This window comes from Rhinolophus hipposideros (genome assembly GCF_964194185.1).
Source record: "Rhinolophus hipposideros genome assembly, chromosome: 5".
In the NCBI taxonomy this organism is placed as follows: domain Eukaryota; kingdom Metazoa; phylum Chordata; class Mammalia; order Chiroptera; family Rhinolophidae; genus Rhinolophus; species Rhinolophus hipposideros.
Genome location: NC_138051.1, coordinates 82,822,327 through 82,837,049, shown reverse-complemented (window position 1 = coordinate 82,837,049; position 14,723 = coordinate 82,822,327). Strand labels below are relative to the sequence as shown.

At 36.9% G+C, this 14,723-nt stretch overlaps 1 protein-coding gene across 31 annotated transcripts in view; it reads right to left on the bottom strand.

Moving 5' to 3' along the window:
* The window catches only part of NRXN3 (neurexin 3), a 1,519,061-nt gene that overhangs the window by 142,916 nt on the left and 1,361,422 nt on the right, over positions 1-14,723 (bottom strand). The gene's annotated exons all lie outside the window — the stretch shown is intronic.

Sequence of the window (14,723 nt, the reverse complement as noted above, 5' to 3'; positions counted from 1 at the left end):
TTGTCCATATTTGTTCCACATTTAAAAGAAGGAAACCCAAAGTATGTATCTTTAAATAAAAGCAGCTATAAATATAATGATATAGCATCTGCAAACTTTTGAGCACCCATACTTTCTTATTGCTAATAAATACATTATTTATGTGTTTACCTAGTCTCTGTCGTTTTCTCACCTTCTCATGAGAGGTCCTTCCTGAACAAGCATCCATTCATAAAGCGTGTAAGTGCTACGTTTCCCAAGTATACAATATCTAATTAGTTTTAAACCTCAAACATAATGGTTTTAATTGCTAGTATGTTCCCTTCTTTGTTTTGTAACTGTTGTTACCACCCCTGGATGATTTCTCTCTCCAGGATAGACTTGGAGAGTGGTGTTACAGAGATATATCCCTAATAAATATGCTTCAAATCACAACATACCAAAACCATGCTTTGGGAAACATTCTGTCTCATCAACTAACCTCACAGTGATCAAGCAGAACTAGTGAATTCTAATCCATTACTTTTGACTCTTAGCCCTTAGGGAATCCCATTCCAAATTACTAACTTTAAAAAATTAAATCAAAATCTCAATACAGGTGGTTTGGGAACCATTTACAAACAAAAGTTTAAAAGCCATAAAATATATTAGAGTTGAATATATCATCAGGTCAGGTGACTAGAAGTTTACCATGGTATTTGAATCTTAGGGTCACCTCCATGTAAGAGTGATTGGCAGATTCCACATGTGGCTAAACTTGTACCTGCCTTCTGTGAAGGGTAGGATGGGATAAGAGTGTCCATGGTGGGAGATGTCTGCAAGATTCCCCATTCATTTCTCCTATAAACAAATTATTTTAAGAAGCTGACTTATTATTCTCACTACCCAGAAATAAAACAACAACAGTAACAAAACTCATGAAAGAGGCAACTATGGATCTGTTTTTAGCCTACATTCTGGGATATTAGATATCTGGCATAAAGTATAATATATAGATGTATCAAAGGAAAAAGTGCAAATAATGGAGAGCACAATTAACAATTTTAGATTAGAGTGTACAATTTAAAGTTTTCCTCAAAGTATTATTTTTTCACAGAAAAAAAAGAAGAGTGCAGGCAATGAGAGAAAAACAGAAGGGCTATTTAATTTCTTGGTGTATCAATAAGCCTATGGTGAAAGAAGCCAGTTATACCTATTAATATAGCTACAATCAGAGATCATTATGGTCCTCCCTGGTACTCAGAAGTCTATTATTCCAAAATAAAGTTGCATAAATTCTCACATATCTACATAGAAAAGGAGCATACACTTTTCTGAAAAGAACCCTCTATAACTCTTAATCCTACCCTATAGCAGATGGATATCTCCAGGGATGCCATCCATCTTCAGAAGCTTTGACTCCTCTCAAGTTTCAGTCACCACAGAACAGTCTACTGAGAAATGGCAAATGAGTTGTGCCAGATTCACCTTGAATACATTCCATTACTTTGGGTTTTCTGTAACTGTCTTCTTTGGCTACAACATTAAGTATAATAACAACTTTCATTCTGCTCACTGTGCAATGGATGAGTGCAATTGGCAGCAAATATAAAGCTAAAGAGTCTTAGTAACAGGCAGGGTAAAATCAAAAGTACCCAAAGTTGTAAACTGCCAGAGTTCTATATGCACCCAATTAATTAAGCAGCTGCATGGATTCACTTCCTCTAAATATAATGGGCTTGGTCCTTCTAAGCAACCCTTCCTCTCCACCAACTCTCTTTCAAACATAAAGCTCCATAGAAAATCATTTTGGAATATGGTATAGGCTAGAAAAAGAGGAAACTACATTGGACAATTGAGTGATATGTTGGGAGGACAGCATAGCCACAATTCAACCTTACACCCTGCAAGAAGTGCAAGAGAGAGTGTCATTCTTCTCCATCCCAGCTTTAAAGACATTTAGAAAAAAGTTTTAAGTTTTCCACACCAGATTGATAGTATCTGGCACTAAGGATAGTGATCTTGCATACTGTTAAAAACTGTGAAAGATGGAAGGTCATTTGGAAAACCCAATTGGTTTAAATTGCCACATTAACATTGTTCTTAGTTTCTTTTCATGTTCTTGTTGGTTTTTATTTTAATTTATCTCAAACATTAGAGAGAACTGTTTTAGAAACATGTGCATAAGAATGAGTTCATTTGCCCCGAGTCCCATTTGCTAGACTGATTGAAGAGCAAATAACCTTCTAAATATCAGAATTCATACATAGGGACTACTCTGAAAGCTGAGCAAGCCTCATCAAATTCATATACATACATTCATATTAAATCCTTAGTAACATTCAGTTGTACATTTCATATAGCAACCAGTATGAAAGTTTAAACAAAGACTGAAATCAATTCTTCAACAGAAAGTGACTATCCTCAGAAAGTGTGGCCTCGTGAATAATAATTCTGTAATGTCATTAAAAGAGGCACGTGGGCATTACTACTTAGATAAAAAAAAATGTAATGAGTTCAGTCCTCAACCACATTGAAAAATCTATAAGTTGCACAAAAAGATCTTCAAATAGATAGTACTTAAATTATTTACATGCATTTGACACTTACTTAAGTAGAACCGAATTTTAGAAAAAAAATATTAGTCACTTTCTATTCTACTTCAAATAAATGTGTGTGTGTGTGTGTGTGTGTGTGTGTGTGTGTGTCCCCACCCGATTTTGGTCAGATATTGAGATTTTTATATCACTGGCTTCCTGTGGTTATTTGCATTTGTACTGTTGGTTCTATTATCAAGTATTTCAACTCCTGGAGACACATACAACATGCACTGTTGAATTATAATACTGTGAAGAGCAGAGTATTCTGAGGTGAAATTATTAAGACCCAACTGGTTCATACACATAGTTCCAATATTTATGCAGAAATACCTCGTTTCTTACACTTGGGTGAATCTATTTGGGATAAAAGGAATAGAGAACAGAGGAAGATGAGACAAAGTAATCGAGTTGATCCTTGAATAGGTCCCCAATGCATCAGTTCCTCTTTAGAGTTCTAAAAGAGTAAATCTGAAATGTGTTGGCAGTCCCAAAGGAGTAAAAATTTTTAAATTGAAGAACTGAGAGAGAAAACTCTTATATAGCACAGCAAATAACTTTTACAACACCATTTTTACACTCTATTTGTCGAAAAATAGATCTTATTCATTAGACATTATATTAATTTTGTTAAAGCCATAATCAGTACATCATAGGAGTTAAGACTATGAACTCTGGAGATACTTCACTTTGAGTTTTATCTTTATCATATACCAGCTGTGAGATAAGTTACTTAGCCTCAGTTCCCCCATTTCCTAATTCACCATAGGGTTTTGTATAGGATAATAAGAGGTAGTGCATATATAGAACCTGGGGCATGAAAAACGTACAACTTATTTAAACTATTATCATTAATATTATTGAACTCTTTCTCAATGATATAAAAGAAAGCACACTGGTTCTATAGTGTGCTTCCCTCCTCTCGGAACTTGATCAGGATTCCATTCAGGAATACATTCCATATGGTCCCATGGATTTTGTCATCCAAAGATCAACTGACCACAGAAAAGAAACATCCTAACTATCCCCCAAACCACCTAGATGGTGGTTGCTTTTTATGTTTCTATATCTTCTGAAATATACTCAGCTAACCCCGTTTCCAAACAAAATGGGTTTCTATACCATTAAAAGTAAAAGAGCAATTCAGGCATTGACAAATGTGATTTCATGGTCCAGCCACAAGTAATGATGATATACTGCTGCTAAGTTGAGGAAGAGTGGCTTAAAGGTGCTAGCAATTTGCACCAGGCTGGCAGAAAATGCTTTCTTGCCGGTAGACCATTAATACCATCTGAAATACTGTCAAGCACATGGGCATGCTAATAGAAATATCGTAACAACATTCATCTGTACAAAACTAATGCCAGGAGTATATTTGCATTTTGTTTTGAGTCCTGGAATAAAGGAAGGAAAAGTTTTCTTTATTGTTTTGTTAACGCTAAAAAATGAGACTATGAGTCAAATTAACAATCAAAGAATAAATATTATGTATTAGAGTCAGAGGCAAAAGAAAATCGATGTGGGTAGGCTCAAGTCCCGGGGATTTTCAGAGGTTCTTACAATGTCTCTGTCCCCAAAGAACACTTTATGAATTTCAAAGCAAATATAAGACACTAAAGAAAAGGAACTGGCTCTGGTCTCATTCCTGGCATTGACCCAGATGAACTCTCTTAGAGACAGAAAGGGGGGTGCTGTACCCCCAAAGGGCATCTAGAATATTTGGCCACTTGTAAATGATGGATGGACCTCAACAAATAACTAATATCTTATATTTATAAAGTGCCTTTAGAACAAGAAATGCAAAATGCAATTATAAGCATCATTTCATTAATCCTCACAACACACCTTTGGGGCTGAAGAAAAAAGAACTGTTTATGTTGTGAGCTTTGATCCTTCAGTGTGCTAAGGTAAAGAAATTATTCTCTCAGAGCAGAAAACTGTTGGGGGAAGTAAATTAATAGACCCAGAGCATAGGGCATTATTAAGTAAGGGAGCTTCTCCAGATTTGCTAAAGTGGTTCCATGAGCCAGGGAGTACCACCTTTCTGAAGTGACATGTGCCCCAGGCATAACCTGGGTTGGTTGATGAAGCTCACTGCCTCTTGTCTTCTGAATATGTTCAGAAATAAAAATATACGTGGATAGACATATTATTATTTCTTTCCTATGTCAAAGTCATAGTATCAATCCACTATCTCTAGGCTACAGGAGTTGAGCGGTTCAAGCAAAGAATAGCTCAAGCATGGCTTTTAAGTCAGACAGTCTTATCTCAGACATTTACAAGTTCTGTGAACTTGAACAATATGCTTAATCTAGATGACTCAGCTTCTTCACTTGTTTTAAAAACAAAAGATGAGGATAATAATACCTCGATTGCCAGATTTTATGCAAATTAAATGTTGTAATCCAGGCAAGGACTTTGTTCATGGGGAGTAGCAAGAGGCTGGGAATGGGGACAGTTTGTGATTTATTTTAATTCTTATGATCTTTCTCTAACACTCCAGAGAATGTCCAAGGCTCCAAAATGGAAGATCATTCTTTCAGTAAACAGTAAAAGGGAATATGTGTGTATGGGGTGGATGGGTCAGGGAGGATGCAGCCTGGAGAACCCTTCAGAAACCTTCCAGTCTTGATGTTTCCATTGAACTCTGGTCTCTGCCTGTGTTCTCTCACTGAAACGCCTATCCACATTCAGTCCTCATATCTGAATACCTTATAAGCTAGAGGATAGGAATGGGACCATGCTAGAAATGTAACTCTGCTGCTCTATATCCAGTGATCCAAGTGATTATGTCCCTATTCCTTGACCATCATCAAGACTGGCTGAGGTGAGTTTGGGTGCAAACACGTTAATATTAAACTTCTCTTTCATATCCCTAATCTAAATCAAAGTGCCAATTCTGTTCAAGTGTTATTATACTAAAGACCATGTACCCTGATGCAACAGTTAGAACATATCTTTTCCTTGTATTTTGAAGCCATTCTCAAATCAACTCTTTTCCTGACTCATTGCCCCTAGAGTTTCTCCTCACTGATCCTCTCTCACTAAGGATGCTTTTATTTAAAAGATTTAAAAAACAACGTCAAGGTGACTATAATATATTTGTTTTCACAGTTTAAGAGAATAGTTCTAAGTAATCTAATGGAACTTGCCTCAGTATGATAGCTCTTAGCTCCTATTTTTTATTTAAGAGCCACTTTCAAAAATGACATGCTATAAATTAGCAAAACATAAACTGCTTTCCTTCCTCAAATGCTGTCATTTTTTTCCTTCTCTGATTATTCCAAAACATGCCCTGAAGCTAGCCTAGTCAATTTCAAAGTCTGGATTTTTGTCTAGGTCCTTTCTGGTAAACACGTTAAATATATTTCTCTTGGTGTGTCTTTAAGCTTTAGTTTCTTCATATATAAAATGAGGATTATAATAATAACTGCAACATAGGGTTGTGAGAATTAACTGAGAATTAAATGTACGCAAAGCATCCAGCACAGTGTGTGGCATAGAAGTGCTCATAATATGAATTATTACTATTGTTATAACAGTACCTGATTCAGAAGGGTTAAACTTAAAAGATGGCAAACTCAGCAAGAATTAACTTCACTACAGTTTTCGGTGTCAAATCTTTTCAAATTTCCTTTTCAACATGAAGCCTTAATGTTCCGTCTTCAGCCGTTTGACGTATGATCCCTTCAAGGTTCCCCCAGGTGCCCTTCTTCTTATCGCTTACTTCCTCCTTGTGGCAAAAGCCACGGTGTTATTTTGGGGCTCACTCTTCCCCATGACCCATGCACTCCTGTATGTCCACCCTCTGCGTGACCTCTCTGTTTCACTTTCATCTTGCCGGTTTCTTTCATTTCTCTCTAGCTATCTTCCTCCCCTCACTCTCCATCCCTATTACCTTTCATTCTTCTCACTCAGAGGATGTCAAACCCAAAGTATTTAAAGCCAGAATGCTAGAATATTTGGTAAAAAAAAAAAAAAAAATCATTTAAACATTTATGTGTGGTGTCCCTGCACAGCTCAGAGGACAGGTAGAGGATTTGAGAGAACAATTCCAATGGGCAACAAATAGGAACATTTTCATCCTCATGAATAGGAAACTCACACCAATGTCAAAATCTCTGATAGCATAATACCCTTATGCTGTAGCATTCCTTCTGTTTAGATCTTATGGAATCTTTTGTGTTTATAAATTATAGGTCTTTTAGAACAACCTTGAACCTTTTGCCTACAAATGAATATATTACTTCCAAGGGATATAAAAATAACAATCACTGTACCAGCCACCGTTGACTTGGTTAATATACTGGTTTCAACAGTTGTCTGGACAACCACATCACAGCACAGTCACATATCAGGTGTGTTTACAACAAAAACCCAAGATCGTTTCCAATTAAATTGCTTTTCAGAAAGCTTGGGCCATCCTTGCATTCATGCAACGAAACATTCTGAACTTCAAAGCAGGCCTTTCATTTTAATGGCATCCCATGACATTCATTCTTTTTTGTGTCATAATAGCATTCCACCTGATTAAAAAAAAAAGAAAAAAGTGTTTAACTCTAGGTCTTTTGTTTCTTGTAGGAGATACCATTCTTAGCTTTGTGTCATCTGCAAATTTGATTAGCATATGTTTTGTGCCTTCATTCTAGACTCTGAAAAATATACAGAGTAGGAGGCTTATGTAGTGTCTTCAAAAATTGACAAGTTCTTTGAAACTCCTCACTGTAAGAGGTGGAGTTTGATTCTCCAACCTTGACTGTGGGCTGGGCTTAGTGACTTAATTCTAAGCAATAGAATATGGTGGAAGTGACAGTGTTAGACTTTAGAAACTAGATCAGAAAAGGCCCTGTGATTCCGTCGCTGTTCCCCCCCACACCACCACCTCCCCACTCTCTCTCTCATCACTTCCTCTGGGGAAGTTAGCGTTACATCACAAGGACACTTAAGAAGCCCTATGGAAAGCCCCACAAGTAAAGAAAATGAGGCCACCAGATCTTGCAAGTCTAGATAAGACTGGAGACGACGGTAGCCCCAGTTGATGCCTTGACTTCAAATCATCAGACACCTTGCTACAGAACCACTCAGCTAAGCTGCTACCAAATCCTGACCTACAGAATCTGAGATAATAAATGCTTGTTGTTTTAAGCCACTAAGGTTTGCGGTAACTTGTTGCACAGCAATAAATACGCAATAACTAGAGAGCTTTATCTAAGTGTTTCATTGCTATCGGAGTCCGAGTTTTCTTTCAGGAAAATGAAGAGACACTATATTTATAACAGCCTCCTCCTCCTCATCTGTGCTAATGCTAGCCAAAGGGAACTTAGACTAGTTTATTAAGACTTGTGCTGGTGAGTTCATGTTTGTCCTTAGCCATCACCAGAATCTTTGTTAAGTGTGGTTTAAGTGCAGATCAACTTCTCTGCCAAACGAAATTTTTAAGAATTTTTATTCATTAGCCCCAAGTTTAAGAGATCCATCCTTTCACACAATGTAAAATTTAGGACACTTTTCCCAAATAGTTTTCTATTCTGACTGACTCCCATCAGTTTTTCTGAGTAAACATTAACAGGGGCTAGGAGTTCCAATTCCTTAAGCACCCTGGGAAGTTATTCATGTAAGACCCAGAGACCTGTGTTTTGATTAGTATTTCTTCACTTTTTAGTTCGTCTGAATTTTCCTATTTATTTTGTTTGTACCAGACTTCACATTCTGAAGGAAATCCTTCTTGGTCGAGAACCGTTGGTGACAGATGACAATGTGTGGGTGTTGTGGCGAGTGAAAGTTCAGATAACCACTGAGGTCCCACTTTGGCAAATGTTTTTATGTTTTATAATTAAAAAGCAGTTTATGGGAATAGAGTTCATTGGAACTTACAGTTTATACTTTGAGAAGAGTATACAATTTTAAGGTTGAGGAGAACTCAGAAATCATCTAAGAAATATATTTTCCTTATTTTAACATTTCTCAGTCTTCCACTTAGAAGCTCATTAGAAATAGGACTCCCAGCATAGGCAAGCATCAGAGTACAGATTATGAAGACCATCGTCCCCCCACAAAGGTGTTAATTAAAAAATTGTCTGTACTCCTACTTGTTTGCTTATGTGGCATTTCCAAGGCTTTTCAAAAAATGAACCAGTTGGCAGCCACGCATCATTTAGTACAAAATTCAAAGGTCAGGTGTACAATACTGCAATGTGGTACAAGAATCAAAATTTTCCCAGTGAAGAAATAACCTCAGGGAATGCAGTCATTGTACTATATCTTGAATTTATATAATGCCTCGTTAACTCTACTTGGCAAATTAATTCAAATCGAATTGTTTGTGAGAACTGCAGCATGCCCTCAAATCTGGCTACAAACAAAGAAAACTGATAAACAACAATGTTTTGAGCTCAGAAAAAATGTCTAGAGAAAAGTATAGATCAGCATAGGGCTGTTTTTATAGTATGACTGTCTTTGTGTGGTTTTTTTTTGTTTTTTTTTTAGTTTTTTTTTTAAAGAAAGAAGTAAAAGGCAGAACATAGCCTATACAAATAAAACACATTTTATAAACAATATTGAGATATCATAAATACCCCAAACAAAAACAGGTAAAGTCTTTGAAAGCATCAAGAGGGAATATTTTAAAAATTAAAATGGACATTTAATTTTTAAAAAAATTTAAAAAGAAATAACTCATTTTAAGGCAAAATAAGACATACTTAGAAAAAGTAAAAAGAGAAAAGGTGAATGTGTGATGTGGCAGGAAGAGCCAAGTTTAATTCTAAAAACATCATACCCTAAAGAAAATAAAAGACAATTCATCAGTGACAGTCACCAGTTTCCAACTTCAGTTTGAGGTCTGGATTTAGGATTAAGAGGGAGAAAATTAAGAAGGAAATAAAATTATAGCAGCCAGAGCCTTTCCCAAGTTCTCTGCCAAGGAGTTAAATTGCAGAATAGCTATACTCCCACTCTGATAGCCATGCTCCTTTGCAATGGGACTTTGTTATTCCTCCAATTGGAGGTTGAATGTCTTTTTCCACTCCTTGATTCTGTGTTAGCTCTGAGACTTGCTTTGTCTGGCACAGGATGTGTTAGCAAATAAGATGTAAGCCGAGGTTTGAGCAGCACTTCTGTGAGAGTGCTTGCCCTCTCGTGCTGGTGCTGTTGAAGCCAGAGATTGCCAGATGAAGAAGGCCAGTCTAGGATCTGGAAGACGAGAGACCAGGAGAAGAGAAACCTCAGCCATCCAAGCCTACTCAGTCAGCTCAGACAGCTCATTTGAGGCCCCAGACATGTGAATAAAGCCATCAAGTTTACTAACTATTGTCATTCCAATAAACTTTAACAACAACAACAAAAAAGTGTTCATTCAGCTTCATCTCAGCCATCCTGGAACAGAAAAAAACACTCACATGATGCATGGAAATATGAGCCAATAAATAACAGTTTTGGAATGGTTCGTTTTGCAGCAAACACTGAAAGACGCATCCAGGAAGTCAGGAAATCCAGGAAGGAAGAGAAAGTGAGATTGTGTAAATGAAGCGCCCTCTCTGTGAGGATTTCCATCAAGGCCCAACAGGAGGAGGTAGAAGCACTCATAGGCTATCTGTGGAGTCAAAAGAGTTTGTGTGGTAAGAGCCTTAAGAGTCCTGGAAGAAAGATGGGGAGATGTGCGCCTCTGTTAAATATCTTTAGCCCTCTTCATTCTAAAGAGAGAATTATCAAATCCAAGGGAAAGGATGCAATGATGCAGCTCCTGAGAGAAGGAAAGGTCAAGGCTGAGGGAGCTGGGACAGCGCAGGAAAACTAGAGGACTGATAGTTCTCTGATCCCCATTGCGAGATGTAAAGGAAGGGAGGGAAGATGGTGGGGATTGACTCTATACGCGGTGTGATCAGTAGTACTGTGAATGTTTAAATAAAAATAAAAAAATATTATGGTAAAAAACACATTGCCATCAATCCCCCTCACTTTGAACACACTTATCCCATCTTTCTTGCCACTTTCTGAAGCCGTTCTGGAAGTCCTCTTTCATGAGTACCTTTAGCTGCGCTGTCCTGGCTGCCTCCATGTACTGAATCGATTCAAGACATTTACCTTTCATGGTTATTTTGACTTTGGGGAAGAGACAGAAGTCACATGATGCCAGATCATGGTCACTGTAAGATCACCATACACTGACTTTCACATTTCGTGTGTTTCTTTAGCCCTTTTTTACAGTTTGAAACAAAATTTCATGCATTGTTCATGATCCATGATTTATGGCACACTTTAAAACACACCTTCTCTCAACCATAGCTCACACCTGACTGACTGCACCAAACAAGTTGAAACTTGTCACATACTGTTACTAAGGTTCGACACACCGCTTCCCGTATTGAAGATCCCTGACTTTCCATTGGATGGCACGTGGCAGAAGCATTCACCATATTATTTGATGTCAACTTGCAGCTAATAAGGAGTAGACCTAATAAAGGTTCAGGGAGCCACTTATCTGACCCCCATCCATCATTATTCAGATGAGGGATGGACAGAGGCTGGTAAGAAGAGTAGTCTGGACTTGCTGGTAAGATATTGTGAAACTGTAACCCCCAGCCGATCAATGGATTTCCTACTCCTTAGATGATTCTATGGGGAACCTAGGGTGAACACCTTCACGCCTACCCCTCATCCCAACCTTCTAAAAACCAAAGCAAACAGTTGATGTTCCTGTAGGGTATGAATAATCATTGGTGATGAATAGCCTTACCTACACTTAGAATAGAAAGATACTGCCCACCACAGTCCCTACTAATACAAAACAGTAAAAACAAAGCAAAACACTGAAGACCAAAACCAGACAAAACCCATTCCCATCTCACAACCCTGGCTTTTAAGAAAAGCATGCATTGCCTCTTCAACCCTTTTGAAAATTTATGGATTAGCATAAAGCAGCCTTTACAAAGTCAATGAAAAGAATTTAAAAGTCATATTTCTAGGACTTAATAGCTGGTATCAGAACTGTTTTACATTGGCATGTGTATGGTTGGACTCTAGAGAAAAGCATCAAAAATGATCAAAACGTAAGGACTAAAGAGCTAAATAAAGAATAAAGACAACTAGCATTGCTAAATGTTTTGATTGACCAACACAAGTGACACATACTTGTCAATAATTAGAAATATGTTACAGTTAACATCATGACTCAAATATTAGTTCATATTATAACTGTGATGACCAGAATAGCAACTTTAAAAAAAAAAATAGGGCTTTTTGTTACACTTTTACGAAAGTGGTTAATGACTACCTAAAATTATCCACATAGTTAAAATATTTACCTGTCACCTAGACTCCACTATCCTGTCCTGAATATCAGATTTTGCAGGCATGTCTGTTTTTGTATGAAATTATAATCTCTTTAGAAGCAAGGTTTATTTATTAAATCTTTTTACACCATCCTCTTCCACAATCCCCTCCTCAACATACAATGGCACCAAATGCTGGCATATCTTAGGTGCTTAAGAGTATTCATGAAGTTGATGACTATTGCTACCTCAAACAGAGGTGGGTGTCCTGACTCCAACTTATATTAAATTATTAGCTTTAAGGTTTAGATGATTACTAAGGTTCTTACACAACCTCTGAAAAATCTACAAATTTGAGACACACAAATAAAATAATTAATGACTCTTATTTTAGCCATTAACTATAAGACATTAACAGATAACATTAAATCTTTGCTACGTGAGTCATAGATTCAAAGATCTGTAGGCTATTTTTAAATTTAAATATATTTATCTGTACTGGGTCAGTGCAATATTTTTTATAGTTACCCATTGATGTGTGTATGTCCTATATAGAAAGAGACATATTTTATAAACATCTCAAAGGAAAGAATGCTTTCGTATGTTCTCCATAGAACCTTGTACCCTGCAACAAGAAATAGCTCCTAGATGTCTGTAAAAAATAAACATCCAGGATTTAAAGAAATGATTCAGAATAATTTCAAATGCATTGCTCATAATAATCATGTTGAACAAAAGATTTTTAATAGAAGCCAACGAGGAAAAACCAGACAGATTTATTCTCTTGGTGAAAGAAAGGCAAATTCTATCCTCTATAACATTTCAAATTATACTAGTCAAATTAGAGAAGTCCATATTGTGTAGAAATTTACAAACCAACCAGGGAAATGGACCAGATGACTTAGTATTTTCACCATTCTAACTGTTAGGTTCCTCTGAATTTTACTCTTTCAGAAACCCACTTTTATCTTTGCAATAATGATCCAAGAGATTAAAAGAAGGCCTTCGAGTGACTCAATTTGCCTACTCAAGTTCATGCAGTATCTATTGCTGTACCATTGCTGCCTTGTCAAAAAATCTCTTAGAACACTAGTAAGTATAAGGTCTATTTAGGACAAAAGATGAGATGAGTGAGAGGAAAGCAAACAGTTTTCTGGGTTTTATTCCTATGTTTCCATTTCTGATTATCAGGGATAGTGGCTTATTTAAATCCCACTGGAATCCTTACAATTGTGTAGACTTCTACACAGGAATTGAAATATTTCCCATCTAACCAAAACTCAAGAGTGTTGCCCAAAGATTGATTTAGTTTTTCTTTCCAAGATTTACTTCTGAGTGTGACTCAAAAAGGGAACCAATACACAGTGAGTAGGGAAGAAATGTGTAGATTTCCCACTTACTTATTCTGCTGGATTTAATATGTTCTAATTGAGTAATGATCCAATTTCTATTATGCAGTCCCTAATGCAGGGACTTCCAGAGATGGAGGCTTCAACTACTTTTGGGGAAGAATTTGAATGGTTTCTGTGAACAAAGGAAATGTAGATACCAGGATTGCTTCTGTCCCTAGAGGTTGTCTGTGTCAACTGTGATTTCTACGGGTATTACCCTTGCAAGGCAGTGGGGTTTGAAGGCACACCGTTATGGCTCAAACTCTTGATCCCTCTGGTCAACAGTTGGCTTATTCTAACGAGCTGCAGAGAGGTGAGTGGCACAAATCAAGGAATCCAAGTTAGAAGAGAGAGAACCAATGTACATTTATATCCATCTATTGGATCAGGAAAAGAAATTAAAGCAACGCTAACCTGACAGAATGAGGCAGCTCTATCATGATACAGCCACCAGAAGCTGGAGTCACTGGCTAAAAAGTTTGTGAATGTTTTGGCTGCTGTGTGCCTGGAAGACATCTATCTACAGCTGCTACTGCGTTTCAACTAGCCGGCTGGGAAGGTGGGCATGGAACAAGTGTTGCAGATACATTGCACAGGAATACTGAGAGTTAAAAACAACAACAACAACAACAACAACTACTGAGCATAGAACAAGACCGGAGTATTGTCATGAAGTTCTGGAATCAGAGTTGGTCGGGACTCTGAGTCAGCGTGTTGGCACAGCACCTGGCTGGGTTCAACTGACTTATTTCAAGAACAGATCTGTTAAGAGTAATTTCCAAAGTCCCTTTATGGACCTACTTGGCCCTCCAAATTCTCTGAGGTCTTAGTGGGAGAAAGTCACAAAATGAAGCAAGACTATTAGATTTCTCTTGGTTTATCTCCTCCAGGAGATCTCAATTGCTCCCTGAGGACAATATATCCTTTACCCTGTATTTCCTTTATTTTCACCTCTTCTGGAGGTCCAGCTCCATCCTTACCGCACAGAAAATGTAATAAAAACTCCAGCTATTCGTTTTGGAAGTCTAAAAGCATTTGGTTCTGTTTCAGTTTGTACTTCACTTATACAAATTCCTATTTTATTTGTAACAGCAGCTCACAACAGTTGCATATAGGTTTAAAACTGAAGTATTTCTAAACCTCGGCTGTCTGAGAAGATTTTAGATTAATTTTGACTTTACATTTATATTTATATTAGATTTATATTTGAGGTGTTGTTGTTTTGTTTTTTTTTTTAACTTTTGGGGATGCATAAATATCCTCCTTCTTTCCTTTTATCATTTTGTCCAAGTATACTGAGAAATCTACCCTTTGACACCTGCAGAGAACCATTTCAGCAATGTAAAAATATTTTAATAAAATCAGATTTGTTTCAACAGAGAAAAATTTCCCAGTAAAATTCAAAGTTTATTTATAATAATACATTTGATATCTTCCTGTTGCTTTTAAAACACAAGTATATTTAATGCTTGTAAAGAATGTTCTTTATCTTGGTGTATATTCTTACT